This window comes from Urocitellus parryii, unplaced genomic scaffold, assembly GCF_045843805.1.
Source record: "Urocitellus parryii isolate mUroPar1 unplaced genomic scaffold, mUroPar1.hap1 Scaffold_43, whole genome shotgun sequence".
Lineage (NCBI taxonomy): Eukaryota > Metazoa > Chordata > Mammalia > Rodentia > Sciuridae > Urocitellus > Urocitellus parryii.
The window spans coordinates 495,147-513,118 of NW_027553833.1; the positions used below are offsets into that span (position 1 = coordinate 495,147).

General features: G+C 33.3%; 2 long non-coding RNA genes across 2 annotated transcripts; both read left to right on the plus strand.

The window, feature by feature from the left end:
• The first annotated feature begins 509 nt into the window (after positions 1–509).
• Positions 510–5,740, plus strand: LOC144252424 (uncharacterized). The gene is made up of 4 exons (XR_013342997.1): positions 510–572; positions 1,514–1,633; positions 1,936–2,006; positions 5,595–5,740. It is a non-coding gene; the product is annotated as an uncharacterized LOC144252424 (long non-coding RNA).
• A 3,415-nt stretch (positions 5,741–9,155) lies between these two features.
• On the plus strand, positions 9,156–12,819 carry LOC144252421 (uncharacterized). The gene is made up of 4 exons (XR_013342995.1): positions 9,156–9,238; positions 11,277–11,327; positions 11,877–11,934; positions 12,686–12,819. It is a non-coding gene; the product is annotated as an uncharacterized LOC144252421 (long non-coding RNA).
• Positions 12,820–17,972: the final 5,153 nt, after the last annotated feature.

The following is a 17,972-nucleotide window of genomic DNA, read 5'->3' on the forward strand; positions in this document are numbered from 1 at the left end:
TGGGCATTTCATGACCAGTAATCGCTTCCATAAGACAACTACACAAAAATCACCTGGTGCTTTGTGCTTGCCAGAACCATTTGCAAAAGCAGGTGCCATTTAGCTGTTTGTGACTGCCTGTTAGATTCGTGGTCAGCCTTAAGAAGAGCCACCCTATTACTGATTGCTTCATGCAAAAAGAGGGAGCAGAGCCATTAAAGGCTACCAGTGTGACACAGGTGTTGAATTACTTTTCTCAGTGTGTTCTATTCCATGCTTTTCCACTATGGAGCAAGAAAACTAGGTGGTTAGCGTGAGTGTGCACTGTGCATGTTTATGTGCTATTATTCATGAGGTTAAACACAATCTCAGCCAAGTCATGGTTTGTCTCACTTTAGTGAAGCATTTCTTTGAAAAATTTCAGGCACTGTAATTGCATTTTAAAGATACATAATAAATTGCTATTAGGCTCTGGTTAGGAGGTTTGCTGAGGTGTGAACTGATCATTTTGTTCCTTTCTCTTTTATCAATAGGCTGTGCTTCAAGTCCCTGTCTTCAGAAGACAAAAAAGATGCGCTGGAATATCAAAGGCTGTAGGTTTATTACTATACAATATGAATAATTTAATGCAGCAACAAAATAACATACTGATAAAAGCCAACAAGTAATATTCTATTCATAGCTGACTGGATAATCAAAGCCATTGTAGGTGCTTATTCTAATACTAATTTAAAATTTGCATTCTGGCTTTTCGCCTTCCCACACGATAACCACCTACTTGCTGAGATATACTGTATACCCTTTGGAGTCCTTTACAATTGGGTTCAAAAGTACACTTTTGCTATATGCAAGAGAAGGAAAATAATTCATTGAGAAAAAGTAATTTTGCCTTAACTATTTCATCTTTTCCTTATTCTTTCAGTTTAGTGTTTGAAATTGTACTGTGTATAGGTTTCCTGTATGCTTCCAAAATGATCATATTGACCTTAGAAAAACTATCATGGGGTCATAAAAGAGTTTTAATTAGATCATTGGGATTTTCACAAAACTGTTTTGTAACACACTGTAGATGGAAAACTGTCCTTGGCTGTAGTCTCCACTCATGTACAAATTAAATTCATTTTTTTCCTCTTTCTTTATGAGTTCTGCTTAAGATAAGAATTAGATGGCTTTCCCAATTGCTCTTAGATGTTTTGATTTTGCTTTATTAGCAGAGAAACATGATATTTACAACCTTTGGCACCAGGATCGAATTCTAGTGGGGGGAAAGTGGATCAAGCCCCTCTGTGATCTTCAAATAGGTTCTTTGAATAACTGATTTTCACTTTTCTTTTTACGTATGAGAATCATTGCCTTCTACAGAAGAAGGATAAAAACTCAAGGTCACTTTCTGGTTTTGGAGTGATTTAAATCCTTAGGTAGACATGTTCTATTTTTGTTAAGGGCTTGAATAACATTTATCACATTAATCACAGGGGACTGATTTAGGCATTAGGAAAACAAAAAAAAAGCAATTCCATATTCCTTTTCTCAGCCAGAACATGTGCTTGATCAAGAACGGAATCACTGAGCTCGAATCAGCAATCACACAAAATAAATGTGAGAAAGACTAAGAGAAGTTTTCAGAGAGGAATCTCTGAGTCCTGCTTTCCAGGTAAAGGTAGAAGGGAAATTAGAGACAGCAGTTCTCCTAAAGGTCAGGGTTTAGATGCAAATTGCTCTTTGCAGGCTCTGCAAGCCTCACCTACAGCTGGAAAATTACTAGAACCGTTTAGTAGAGCCCAGGTCTTTTTATCTGATAGGCATATATTCTTATCTGAGGCTTTAAATCTGTATGTCAGTCAGTGACGGCATCACAGAACTATGCCATCTTTTAAGTAATCAAAGCAGAGAACCTCTGAAATCAGGTGATAAAATATATAAGAAATGAGATTGATTTCATTCTGTTTCTCTTAGAGCAGCTGAATCATGTCAGATTGCACAAAAAAGAAAACCCAAATCTTCTCTGAAATGGCTCGGGTAGGGAGGTATGTATTTTCATTTAAATGTAGACATTAGCTCAAAAATATTTGAAGATAGTTAATAGAAAATAGATTTGCCTATAGAAGAACACATTTGGGTACTATTCAATAAGCTCTCCACCAGACCAGCAAAAAAAAGTAATTACAATTGCTGTTTTTCATTTTGCTGAAGAAAAGCTTCAAGTTAAATTTTATACTTAACCATAGATATTTTAGTTCTTGGAATCAGTTTTCTCTGACAATGAAATCTGAAGCTTATTTGTAAATCATCAAATGTCATGTCAAATGACAACAGAGGATAATTTCTTTTTTACCTTTAACTTTTTCAAGTAAGAAATCGCTGTTTATTTAATAAGTAGTTATTGGATATCTGCTTTTTGCAAGGCCTCAATTTAGTCCCAGAGGATAAAACTAAAGTCTAGGAATTTATGATCTAATAAGGCTCTTGATGTCTTTGTGCTATTCTCTATTTTATTTTGTATTAAAAAAATCATTAAAATAGCAGACTTTACATTTAGTAGTTATGTGTAACTAAAAGTGTCGTCTGCTGTACTATGGAAATGAAAGAGAAATGTCATTTATTTAACACCTACTGCAAGTCAGTCACTATGCCAAGTACTTTACAAGCATAATTTCATTTTTAAAAATAATTTCTTTTAAAACAATTTCAAATTTATAGGAAATTTGAACATGGTACAAGAACACTGATAAATAACATACAAATTTGGCTTATTTTGGTGCTCTTTGCAGCAAAAGACCCAAATCTATGACCACACATTGTGCTCATTTATCATGTCTGCTTAAATCTCCTCCAGTCTGAAACAGTTCTTTAGTCTTTTCTTGACTTCCAGGACTTTGACTTTTTTAAAGTTACAGGCCAGACATTTTGTAGAATGTTCATCAGTTTGGATTTGCCTGATGTTTTCTCATGATTGAATTCAAATTATGCATGTAAGGCTGAAACAATACAGAAGTAATGCCAGATACTCTCATTGCATTCTAATGGTGGTGCACCATGTCGATTTGTCCCATTGCTGACAATCCCATTCTCAATAAACTTTGTTTATTTTCTGATTACAACAGGAATATAGCTTCCATACCAAAATTCACATATTTAAAATACTGTGAATGTGCAGCAGGAAAGGTAGTTATAGCTTTTTTGTCCCTAACTGCTCTAAAAGATTGGCATAAAGCCATCCTATTTTCTGTTTGTATATCTTACTATGCAGTGGTCTTGGATATAATACATTATCTACTGTAATTTCCACGAACAACCTTATGAAGACATTTTTCTTAGCCCTCATTTGCCAATAAGGACATTTGCTCAAGGTCATCCACATGGGGAGGTAGAATACAAAAAGAGGTCTTTTGACACCAAATCTCAGGTTTTATTATGTACTGAGTTATAAGTGACATAGGTATATAAAGAATTTATTTATGTCAGATATTTAAACTAAATAAGTTTAACTAAGTTCTTTAATATCATGAATGAAACAAAATTTGTTAAATTAGCAAATCAAATTGTATAGATTCTTAATAACAGAGATTAACATTGCCTGATTTTTGTAAGTAAAGCACTTTCTCATCACCTTTACAATATTAGTAACAGCATTTTAAAAATATAGAATATTCACTGATCCCTCTGTGTGACTTTCTCTTCATATTCAACTTTCCCTATATCATTTGGTATCAGATAATTAAAATTGGTAACCAGTATGTTCTGTAGAAATCAGTACTGCCATAAATACTAAATAAAATGGATTCTATTTCTAGTTCTGTCTCTAACTACCTACAAGTTATGAGGTATTTTTCTTAATTTCTTTTTCTCTCAGTTTTTATTTATTTAATTATTTACATATTTATTTATTTATATTCAGTACTGGGCATTGAATTCAGTGCTCATGCTAAGCGAATACTCTACCACTGAACTACACCTTCAAAACATATTATATTTTACTTTAAGCCAAGTGAGGATCTCTTTAAGTTGCTCAGGATGGTCCAGAACTTGTGATTCTCTTGCCTCTGCCTCCCAAGTATTTATGATTGCAGGTTTGAAACACTGCACCTGGTTCAGGTTTCTTTTCTGTAACGTTAACTGAAAAGCTCTCTTTGATTTTCCGTATATTATTATGAAAACTAAAGCAGTGGACAAAGAAAAGAAAGACTACAGAAGTCATTAATTTGTGAGTTAAATTTTATCTTATATAAGGGAAATTTAAATTTAAAAATTACAGTGCCTTTCAAAAAGTGTCACAAAATATACCTACACCACTGTTAGATTTGCCATTTTCACTACATCAAAGAAGAGATAAAGGTCTGATTATTACTTGATTACAGTATATCCTCAGGTTAGTAAAACATTTCAGTGGGTTTTTACTCTGAAAATTACATTAAAAACTCACTTATTTAGTTCACCATGACACAATAACAAGTGTTATTACTTAAAATATAATTGTTCTAATTGCATTTACTATTCTTTGCATTCAAAGAAAAATATTTAGCAGACTCAGTTACAATCAATAACTACTCATTATCAGTTTCTGCCAGATTCAAGTCCATGGATGTTTATGCTTTCCATTTAGGGGAATGCTGCTTATTTGAAGTAGCTTGCTATAGTGAGTAGGTAAGTCAATGGAATCTGATATCAGAAAACCTAGATTTAGGTCTTGGTTCTTTTTTTCTGTAGTTTTTTACATTTGGGCTAATCCTGTTTTCTTAGTACCTTTGTGAAGATCAAATGACTGGTTTATTTAAATGAAATATAATCCCAGATTTGAGTCAGGGATGAATTAATTTATGTTTAGTATTATTATGGGTGTTTGTTTTTTAATGTAGATTTGAAGGATCTGAGAATCTTTGGATGATTGGAGTATCATATCATATAAGGAAATCCATTTGGGAATCAGGACAATATTCTTGTAATCAAAACATAATGACTTGGAAGTCTCAAATTTTTACTTGGGGGGAAAAAAACTAGTACTGAACTGAGACAAAGACACTACCCATCCAGAATTTAGGCATCTTGTTCAAATCATGGTCTGGTTAACTGGCTGAGAGGGTGAAATAAGGCATGCATTTGGTCTTGGCCTGGATTTCAAGTGTCTGCTTCAAATCTGGAGTAACTCCTAATGTTTTGGGCTTATCTGAAATAAAGAGGCCTTTCACAATAGCACCAAAATGTGCCTTGCTTGAGAATGGAACTCTGAGTAGTTCTACATAGAAGTAAGCAGGGTTGGCAAAATTTTCTTCTTTCCCCATCTGGGAGTTTCCTGAGATGTGCTCTCCCTGCATGTTACAAATCTATTTGACCAACCAGCATCTTCCTAGCCTGTGCTCACTGTCAGAAGTCAGATTCTAATTCATGAGAGAGGTGGCAAACTAAAATTGGCTTGTCCAGGAAATTTCCAAGAAATCTGCAAGTCTTCATCACAGGATATTTAGGTATAAAGCAGAGCTCATAAATTACAGGGTTATGGTCAGATCCAGCCTGCAGATGTTTCCTGTTGGAATCACATTGTATTTTAAAATATTTTTAATCAGCTGTTCACATTTCAATTTTAAGAAATTTTGCATAAAAATCTTGTTGTTTTTCAGATCTTGTCAAACCTGAGACATCAGTGGTGATCACCTTGGTTCAATGTCCCTGTGAATGAGGAGCTGAGCTGTGGTTATAATTATATAGTGGTTAAGAATGTGGACAATGAGTTTACTTCCTGGTTCTACCTCTACTTAGCTGTGTTCCTCAGGCAAGTTAAACTTCTCTATGCCTCAATTTCCTTGACTTAAAGTGCGAATAATGATTCTACCTCTTCCTTCAGGTTGTGTTAGAAACTAAATGTGTTATGTCTGTCATGTGCACAAAAGAGTGTCTGGCCTGTAATAATTAGTATAAGTAATTTTCCTTATTTGCTTTAGTTGGCTTATGAGAATTCTACTTTGCCCTTGAACACATCTGGCCCATTTTATAAAATATTTTGTAACTTGCCTGTTTCTCTTAGATGTTTGAATTTTTTTTTAAATCTTTGAACTATTATCATTTTCCTCAAATAAAATGGTAGACATAGACTCCCAGACTACAATGAATAAATAATTCAAAAATTAAAAAGAAATTATGAGAAAAAGTCATCATCCTACAAATTGTTAAAATATCCAAATTATCATTTGGAGAGCCAGATACAAGATTTTATAACTAACTTATCTGCCAAAGACAACCAGATTAAAGAACATGAGACTAACATTTCTCCAAAAATAAAAGTAGCTTATGAGTGACAAGGCAAAGTTTTGCTTACCATTTTGCTATTTTTAGATTTAATTGTGCAATGTAGATATTTGTCATTTTTTAAAAAGTTGAACAATAACATAGGAGAAAGGATGTAAAATTGATTTTCTGATAGGAGTTCAACTGCTGAAATAAAAAAATTACAAGTGATTATAGTAATGATAACACATTTATTTTCCCACATTTTGATCTCATAGATTATTTCTCACCAGAGTTAATGGGTTAAACAAAGAACTAGAGGAAGAGTCAGAATCCCTGGGTTCAAGTTCTTACACTCCCAATAACTCAGCATGCTCTCCAACCTTCAAGGATCCCATTAATCCATCTATAAAACTAAGAAATTCTGTGTTATGTCACACAGGATTAGCATGAACATCAATCAAATGAATTAAAGGAAAACTAGCAAGATGTCTTAATGAATTAAATTGGCTAATGGTTGTTTTGGTATTTTATAGAGATCATCAAGTAAAAATAATTGAAGTAACTGTGTAAGGTGTTTTTGTATGCTTGATCCCAACCAAAAGGCCCACAAGTGATAGAAGTTTTAAAATTTTTAGATTTTAATGTTTCTTTAACTTTACTGACACCCTTTTAAATATCCAGCTCATCAGGTTAAATATATTGCATCTTATTAAAAATAATATACTAAATAAGATAAAATTCCCCAAAGCTTCTCTTCCCTACAGTCATAGCTATATATATATATATATATATATATATATATATATATATATATATATATATATAATCTACTAACACACAAAGCTAATAGAAATGGATGCTGGACTTCAATGTGCTCCCCAAACTAGTGTTGTCAGTAAAAATCTGTGCTTTCTAGTGGTAAGATGCCAAAAGAAAAAAAAATCACCCCATTCATTATTCTGGACAGATCAGAAACCTCTCCTGGGAAGCCTGTAAAATTCTACTGCAAAGAATAAAGCTATAATATACTGTCAGCAACAATTTTCCTTGGCAGGGGATGGACAATATGATCTAACAGTCCCTTTTATTTCTAATTTCTATGATTCTGGTTTTTTTCAAGCCTTATATAGTTCTCTTAACCCAATTCTGTAGCATACTGAGCCAGAATCTCCTAGTGTTTGAGCTGCTCTCCAGGGTTATCAGGCACTTTGGAAAATACATGATCACTGTGTTCATCAGGTTAACTCTTTTTTTGACTCATGTTACGAACAAAGCTTCTTTATCTTCATGCAAAGTACAGTATTTTTATGAGATAATATACAGACAGTTTTTTTTTTCTTTCCCCTACAGGGTCAAAATCAGCATAGATTCAAAACTATTGCCCAACTGCCTTGATGATTTTTAACTCTTAATGATCATAAGGCTAGGGACACTTTTTTTTCCTGAATCCTGCCTCTGGAGTATCTTCCTACTATGCAGATCTTGCTCAAAATCTCTTCAGCTACTTCAGTGTTTACTGGGCAAAGTCTAGATTCATTAAGATGATAATTCCACCATAATGTCTACATGTTTTGGAAGAAATTACATATTAAGCATCTTCTTACAATAAATGCAGTCCTATGGGCTAAGACACAACAGGTTCATAAGGTATTCCCTACTCTGTTTGGCTTACTTCTAAGAGGGACTCCAACAATCAACATGAGTAATATATAGAAAACACAGATGGTGGTGTGTGCTAAGGAGAAAGATAAAGAAGGAACAGAGGAGGAAATGTACCAAATAAAGTACATTTTTAACTAGGGCAGCTAGGGAAGGCTTTTTCTAATAATTATACTTATTTAATTTTACCCTGTGTGTTCTCTATTGAATAAGAGAACCACTATCTTGAATGCTAGGTAATGCTTCATAACTATTGGTTAATTGAATGGCATAGTATGATCTATCTATCTCATATTTTTAAGGTGCATATACATCTGAATCTACTTTCTAATTTATTAAAGGTGGCATTGGCATTGTAGACTTATTCTTGGGCATTTGATTCCTAGAGAAAGCAGAAAATATAAGACATGTGAGGGTAGAGATATTGTCTATTTTGTTCATAACAGAATCCCAAGGACATAGAAATAGGTCACAGTATGGGCTCAATAATTTTTGAATGAATCAATGAAACATGTAGGGAAATCCAGGTATGCAGTGAAAAGCAGAGGAGAGGAAAATGTCCCTTTAGCTGTTACGTGCTGTGCTGCTACTTCACAGAATCTGAGAGTGTGATAGAATATACCGTATTTTTTTCCTTATTCATTTGCTGAGGTAGAAATTTTTTTTCCATGGATAGAATGGGATAACTACTACCATAAAAATTCAGCATTTATATATTATATGCTTCCTTTTCAGAAGTGCTAGAAATTGATTGACTTCTCAGCTTAAATTAAAAAATAAAAACCAAAAAAAAAATCCATAAGTTCTTATTGACAATTAAAATAACATCCCTCTACCTAATTACTTGGAATGCAAAAATCCCAATGGAAGGGAGAGGGGTCAGAACTTAATACTTTTAGTGATCATTATTGCTCTTTTAAAAATTCATATCGATGAATTTCAGGTAGTTTCCTCTAGGGGACGTTTTCCATGGGATGATAATGGGAGGGAATTTGGAAGGAGAAAAGTGTTTGAAAGTGCTGGGGCAGATGAGGGAGAGTGGTGGAGAATTTTTCTTGTCTATTTCATATTTTATCTAGTTCAGATTCTATTTAAATTACCTCCTGGCAAAAATTGATTATAAAATGAAAACTCCACTCCTATCTTAGGCAGAGCTTTCTGAATTACTGAAAAACACAACACCAAATGAAATCTGGAAAAACAATGGTTAGTATTCCTTGCAGTTAGAAGAATTCTAATTTGGAAGGTCTGAATTCAAGACTTTTTGTCTCTTTCTAGTTCTCTATTCCTGGATCCACCAACAGTCTCCTTGAAAAGTTATTCTCTTATCTCCTTCATGAGGATACTTCATAGGGTTTTGTTCAAATCAAGTGGGAAGGTAAGACTTTATTCCACCCCCCTAAAAAAGAAAAAAATACTTATGCAAATATTGGTTATGGGTTATGGACCAAACAATAAAACATACATCCCTTGTTCAGGAAGATAAAATGAAGAACACTAAATTACAATATAATTCTGTTTGCTGCATATAGAGGATATCCACTAGAATATCTTCATTTTATAATAATTTAAAAATTGTGCATATGTAAAACAATGTTGATTTTTCCTTTTCTGTTATGGACTGAATATTTGTATCCCCCCAATATCCATAGGTTGGAATCCTAACTCTCAATGTAATGACACTGGGAGGGGTGATTTGGGGAGGTGATTAGGTCATCTCATGAATGAGATTGGTGCCTTATTAAAAACATTAGAGATTTCCCTTTCCTCTTCTATCATTGAGGGTAGAAGAAGATCCCTGTCTAAAAACCAGGAAGCAGGCCCTCATTGGAGAGCACATCTGCTAGCACCTTGATCTGGGGCTACTCAGCCTTTATAACTGAGAGAAATATTTTTGTTTAGATGTCCCAATATATGGCATACTTGTTGTAGCAACCTGAACAAACTAATTCAGCCTCTAGTAATGAAGTTAGTATCTCCAGCCTTCCTAAAATTTTTCTAGATTAGAGATACTAGATATATTTTCAAAATTATTTTAGTTGTATAGATCATATTTTTTTTAGTTGTCAATACACCTTTATTTTATTTATTTATATGTGGTGGTAAGAATCGAACCCAGGGATTCACACATGCTAGGCAAATGCTCTGCCATTGAGCTATAACCCCAGCCCCAATATAGATCATAATTTTATAAAGACTATAAAATAAAAATTCTTGGTTAACATATTCAGATATTTTTAGGTTTTTTGATTCTAAAATTCAGAAATATAGTCTTGCATATAGTAGCTTGCAATAAAAAGAAAAATTATATGCATGATGGTATGTTAATTGGTTGGTGTTGAAGTGTCTATTTTCAACTTGTATCCAAAACCATATAAACCCCCACAGCTTAGTGTCTGAATTAACATGTCTTTATTATTTTAGGAAACTCTTACCCAGAGAGATGGAACTGCAAATAACATTATTGTTTGTTTCAGGAATTTCCTGAAAGTACAGAACTAGTTATATTAGATAGCTCAAGTAGGCTGATCAAATCTACATGACTCACTTTTAAAGACTTGTCTTGCTAGGTATGTCAACCTCAAACCATTAGTTCATGAACTTGCCCAGTCTTAATCAAGATTCTCTTCAAAAGCTTCTAAGATCTCATAAATATTCTGCTTTTCCCTCCCCTCTCCGAGATGCTACTAAGATTCTGTAAATGTAGCTATCACCTATTGCAACACAGATTTACTTCTTTTACTGGTTGTTTTTCTGCCCTATATTCAGGGAGCTGCCATTTGACAAAATTCAGGATCTTTTCAAATGATTAGCAGGACTTATTTTTGCTTGAGGAATTTTTCTAATAAATTAAACATATTTCAAACTAAATTATAAGAACTAGAAATTAAATTATTATCTAAATAAAATGGGGCTTTAAATGCTTGACTTATACTTTCCCTTAAAACACTGAATCAGTCTTCATCTTTCTATAGAAAATAAATGCTTGATGCAGTTTGCACAGTGAAATTAGCTAATTACTTTAAACTACATGAACTTTGGTAATATTCACTGAACTGTACCATGTTTGCAAATGCAATTGATGTGTATTCTGGAGTCTACATACATTGTATCTGAAATGTTTTTCCTTTTTGAGAATTAAAACCCAACAAGCATGGACCAAAACAAGAATGTTTTTCTAATTTCCTTGCACAAGTTTAACTGCTCTCACTTGAAATGGGTGTTATACAGATGATAAATAGTGAACAGACTTTCATTATCTATCAATCATTCACATTTAAAAAGAATCCTTCATGTGTGTATTTTAAGTGATGTACTAAAAAATGGAAATTATGCTTTCAGATAAAAGCAGTCCTAAAAATATATTAAATGTAGGATTAAATTTAGATAATGTAGCAGTTGATTTCACTTAACAGGGAGAAGATTAGAAAGTGAATGACAGCAAAGAAGGTCTACAGTCATATCAGGTTTGTCTTTGAGGAGGAATAAGACCCATCATATCTGTGCATACAGGTCTTGAGAAGCACATCTTAATAAAAAGGTGGTCACAGACAGCAGAATACATCAGACACTAGAAAGGCAATATGTCAATCAATGGAAGGGAAACTGATGTGATACAGCAATTTGTATACGGGGTAAAAGCGGGAGTTCATAATCCACGTGAATCAACCGTGTAATATGATGTATTAAGAACTATGTAATGTTATGAACGACCAATAAAAAAATAAATAAATAAATAAAAAGGTGGTCACGAAGACTGAAACACTCTGATTCAGCTGCTTATGTCAGATATCTGATATTGAGTGTGGTGTGTGTGTTTTAAAATGTATGATAAGCCAATTTTAAGCTACTGTAAACTCTGTTGTATTTCTAAAGCTTTGAGAGTAACATGCACTAGAGAAATCTCACTCTTCCTAAGACTCCCCAGCAATGTCTATGGATAGTCCATTTTAACCAAAGAACCAGAAGAATTCCCACCTGGGATTTTCAATTCTCATGTAATCTTGATTTGACAGGTGGTCAGAATTAAGAGGACAAAGAGTCTAAAGGAGAGCAGGACACCTGGGAGCCCACGTAAGTATTTTAACAACTACCAGTAAAACTCCTAAGTATATATTGGTGGGAAAATGGTTTGAAGTCAATAAGCAGCTGGCCACCGATTTTAAATCTAGCAGCAGGTTTATTCCAAATACAGACCAAACTGATGGTAGCAAGGTGTTCATAAACATTTTCAAAATGGCCCAGAAAAAAGAGTTTAGCTCCCAACAATTCCACAAAAAAATGATAGAAAGTTATTTTAATCATCTAAATAGCGTGTCTAGTAGAAATGCTTGCTTAGACCCCAAATCACTCACTTCATTAGCTGCCAGATAGAGGTCAAAAAGAAAATCAAAACAATTATTGAAATAAAAGAAAAAATAAACTTATTGTTCCTGTCTCTCCCCAGTGCCTGAAGTCATTATTGTAGTGCTCAGAAGTTCTACCAAAATTAACTATTTCAAGTCATTAAAATGCTCTTTACGGTTGCAAAGAAAACATTTTGAGAATTCTCATTGGCTTCAGACCCATTGTGTCCACAGAAGACAACATATACTCACTATATTCAGGCTGGATGCTACCAATGACAAATTCCTAAATATGATATGTTGCAGTGTTTCAAGTTTTAGTTATGGTAAAAAGAGTACAGATTGGAAGGTACCAGAAACAATAGAGGCCAATGTAGGTTAAATATTGTGTTTTAGTGGTCATATTAGTCTCTCTGTTACTTCTCAGTATCTGCATGTTAATATCATTGTAAAGACTGACAGGATATTCTCTCCATTAGTGACATCTGAGCACAGTGTCTGCCATTGCATTGACAGATGCAAATGTTATTTGGGGGCCTGGTTCCAAGACTCATTCTAATACTGGAGCACATGGAAAGTTCAGCAAGATTGTCACATGCCAAAATGTGACCATATTTGGGTAACTATTTTTAAACAGGAAGTATTTTTGTTTACTTAATATTTAGAGAAGTTAAATATTTAAAAGTGTGCGTCTATCTACGTGTGGTTTAATAAGTTCCCCTCTTTGGAAAAACTAAATTTAAATGTAAAATGTCACATGGAGTTCCCCATATTTCAGTGGTTCTACTTTTACTGTGTGTTGAGCGAAACAAAAATATTGACTAAATTCAGAAATGTTTTGTATTTTACTTATCAGTACACTCTATGCAATAAATGATATTACATGGAGACACATCTTAGTTTTCAGAATATGTTTGTTGGAAGGGACCTGTATGTGTACTAAATCAAATATTGTTTGAAATATCTACAATTCACACGTTGAAAATAAGCTTAATGTTGTGTGTACCACCATCTCAAATATGAAACACCTAAAAACTTAAAGTGAGCAAGAAGTATGCTACTTGTGGAAACTTTGAAATAATTACTCTGACTGCAGAATTGAAACACTGGGACATAATGGGTTAAAAATAGTGAACACAGACAATCAGACACACCTGGGTTTCAAATCTCACTGGTATGTGAACATAGGAACAAGTATTTATCACCTTAGGGAAATCACATGACTCTCCCAATTTATCGAGCTAAATTCTAATGGTGCTTTAGAGAGAATTAAATGATACAATTTAAAGTATAAACATACTGCTTGCTTGGCACAGTATGGATACTCAGGATCTCCTAGCTCCTACTCTTTTTCTTTTCACTGCTTGAAAATCTTACATTCTCAATATATGGATGAAAGCTGGGACTGACTCAAGATAAAAATTAGAGAACAAAAATTCATGCCACGTAAAGATTCACAATAGAATTACTTCACATAGAAAACTGTGCTAGTATATTTACTACATTCCACAATTTGCAAATTTCTTACATCCACTCATAAGTCTGTGTCTTGAATAGGGGTGAGTGTCTCTAGAAAACCAAGGTTGAGACTCTTTGCATCTGGTAGAATGCTTCTAATTGAAAGAATGATTTCAAACATGCTGGATGCTTATTAGAGACCTGAAAAGTAAATAACTTTGTGAATATTGGATCTAATACAATAATCTGTTGGAGTCATTATAATAAGAATTTTTTTTTTTTTAGTTTACAAGGTGATTATACATTGAAGATATTCCATCATGCAGTTTGCACAAAACGATCCTGCTAGTCTTAATTGCTGCTTCATCTCCCCTGCTTTTCACTGTTGTGGAAGGTATTTTTCAAGCAGCAGCATGTGGCTCAGTGGCTGACACCACAGGCAACTATGCTGGGAGTTTTGAAGTTTCCTATGTATTAGGTTGCTGCTGCTGGGCTGGGTTTTCTAGGCATTTACAAATGCTGAGAGCTTTTAACTTCTATTCTTCCCAACTTTATCTCTGGGGCTGTCCCTCCCCCCACTTTGAGAGAGTGCTCTGGGGTTTGGTATACCACAATTAATGAACAGCCTTTCAAAGGAACTATTTACTCACTTTGGTCCTGTTATATCCACTTGTAAAATTTAATGTTTTACCCTGTACAACAGTGGAAAAAAAGATCTCAAACAGCAAATTCTAAAGAAGGCTGGTACTATTTTACCTGGTAAGATGGCAAAGTTCTTACGTACATTCATAGGAAGAAAGTCATTTTATTGAATTTTAATTTGATTGCTTTTATAGTTGTGGCTTTGAGGAAGTCTTCATTTGGTAGCTCTACCCAATAGGCTACAAGTTCTTTGAGCCTCTCCTATTTAGACAATAGAAGAATTGCTATTTTTTAAACCCATACTTGGTGACAAGTACCATGCTGAGCTCTGTTTACACATTTACATTTTACAAAAACATCTAGAGTTAGGTACTACTTTTATATTCCCATTTCACAGATGAAGAAAGTAAGTCTTAGTGAAATTAAGTAAGCTGTCATTCTGTCAGGAGTAAGCTGAGATTTGAACTCAGGGCGATGTGAAAATTACTTCTTGATTTTAACTGCCTTAGCAGTTTTCAATAGTACACATGTAGTTTAAAGAATGTTTTAAGAGAGCAAAATGAAACTTAGTTTCTATAGTATTTGAAAGCAGTTAAGAGAAAACTGAATCCCAAGAAAGGAAATAAAATATATATAACATTAAGTTGGTCAACATATGTTTCCTTGATTTTCTCAGTTCAATAATAACAGAAGTTTATTTCTTCAAGCAGAATGCTAATTTATAGAAACAGGAAAGAAAAAATTTCTATGCATCCTTACATAAACCCCAATTTCGGGGGAATGTATTAGATTATATTTGAGTAATACATATTTAAAATAAAAACAATTCAAGTATTATTCTTTAAAGTGAAAGAATAATATTTTCCATGTGAATTTAAAAAGTTAATTGATTGATTTATTAATATAAGGAATAAACCACCCACATCTCTGATCTTTCATGCTATATTTCATCCCAGAAGGTAATGGAAATGCCAACACCATCCTAATAATTGTGGCACCAGCAGGGCTTCATGCATTACAAACGAAATTTCTTTCCGCTTTTTTCTCCTGTTCTAAATTGAACCCAGGAGGGCAGAGGTGGGACTTTGATAAGATTCTAAAGCAACTGCTGTTGGTTAAAAAAAAAATGGCCAATATTTTTAATTCGACAATTTTTAGATTGACAATTTCATTTTGTGGCTTCTTCTGTGTTTCTGGGCTCTGGTTTTAATTATCACTTAGAGTAAGTGTACTGGATATATACTTATCAACTCCTCATTTCCCTTGTGGACCACACTGTGTGTTACAAAATACAATTTCCATTTTGTCTGCTGATGGCCTAAATAAGGTACACACAAAACAACAGGATGGGCTTCTTAATTTAGCAGGGTAAGATGTTCATATAACAGTGGCCCTGAGGGTTAGATTAGAGGAGAAAGAGAAATAGATTCTACCTCAGTGGAGTTGAATAATTTCTAAAAGATTTAGCACAAAAGAACTGGGCCATCCTGCACTATGAACACTTAGAAAAAACTAATGATAATGTAGTAATTTTTTTTATATTCTTTAATACAGGGATCCATGGCATACATGCAATTATATCTTACATGATATTTTAAGCATAACTATCATTGGAACAAAAATGTTAAAGAAATATTAAGGATATAATATCATAGCAAGTTTCTCTTAAGGTATTTCAAACTATAAAATATATGGCACATCTAACCTGAATTATTTTATTTAATTCCTAATATTGATATCCACAGTGTTTAGCTAAAATAAGTACCATAATAAAATATCCTAATATAAGATATATAAAAATTCTTGAATACTTAATTTCTATTTTTTAATATTAATTTTTTCCACCATGAACTATTTCTCCATCTCATTTCCTCTGAATGCATGCCCCTTTCCTGAGAACATGCAGTATATGCTGTAAGTCATAATTCTTCATCAGCAAAATTTAATGAGTGCTCATAATTAGCTAAGTCCTAGGGATCCAGAAAGTTACAAAGAATGATCAGGTTTTAGCAAGTTAATTTGACAAAGATGGTATTTTTAAATGATTTTAAAAAGTCTTGCAAAACAATTGAAGAAGCATGGTACTTTTGGGATATCATAAGGCTTCACTGAGGAAACAGAAGTTGAGGTGGAGGTTGAATGGGTAAGACACATATAGAACCCACGAATGAGAAAAAACAACATTTAACTCATACATTACCCTGTATGGCCAAGAAAAATATATCATTTTTTTAAAACTCTTTGATTCTAAGCAGGTCTTACACAATAGGAGAATATAGTGAAAAGATAGAGAATTTTATAAAGGGTGATGACAGGTAACTCAAGTATGTATTTATACTTTATTCTGGAGGAAATGAAGGCTCACTGAAGGGTTTTGAGTACAGGGAATGATATCTTTGGAAAGCCCACTTAGTATTCTGATATTATAGAGGAAATTATAGAGAATATCTGGGATACAGACTGTGCCTTAAATGTAACATTCTGGTTGCATGCACCTTGCATTTTCTTGTTCATACATATCACATTTTCTTATATCTACATTTATGATCACATCAAATATTTGTCTCTATTTCTGGAAACCAGGATGAATGAGAGTTAAGCACAGTAATTGAAGAGATATTCTAAAGATGCCACATATCATACTGCCTAAAGAGAAGTAGACCTTGATGGATAACATATTACAAGGCAAAGAATAGAGAATTCTGGAGAAGCATCAAGTGGGAGAAGGTTTGAGCTGGATCCGTATAGATGTTATGTCTTTAGTTCTCTGATATGCAGCTTAAAAAAATAGTGAACCACTGAAGTCATTTAAATTTGACTTAAATGCATACATTTTTGTTGTTTATTTATTTTCCTAATTAGACTGAAATCAATTTGCACTCTCTTAACACTGTTTGACAGTGTTAAGGTGCCCATGCTGGCTGGCAAAACCCAGTTAACCTACAATATATTGTTGATAATTCAGAGAGACAATCGCATTCACTCAGTAAGAAATTATTATTTTAATCTTAATTGTACCTAAGATGTTTTCTATGTATGTGCAAACACGATAAAAATTATTTTTTATGTCTACTTCCAAACAACTATTATACAAGTATTTACTAAATACACTTACTGAATGTTAGTTAAGCTTGATAGCAAATTGAGAGCAAGGCAAAAGCATAATTTAGAGTTTATTTAATATCAGCATAAACTCCAAGCTAGACCCAAATTTGCAATTTAGGTTTATGGTAATAAATACCATTTGATAAATTTAAGGAAATTGGAATATTATTTTTTATTTTTTCCTACATTAAAAAATATGTATTTAAATTGTGTTCTATGAGTTCTTATTTGAGAAGGAGCTTTAGTTGATGAAATAATTATCCTATATCAATTCCTCTGTAGAAATGAATTTCCTTGGTCTTTTGAAAATCTGATGAGGACTCTTAAACCATCTCATTCTTTTATTCATTCACTCATTCATCCCCAAATATTTATTATCATCTAATATATTGTAATTACCTAGAGAAACAGTGAGAAATGAAGGTTCCACATGACATTTACATTTTTAAGGTCATCAGCAAAGTGCCAAATTGGAATGTTGAAAAAGAAAGGAAAGGGAAGAGAAGTGCTGGCACTACCAGGAGGGGTTGGTGAGAGTTTTGTTTATTTTGCAGAGTAATT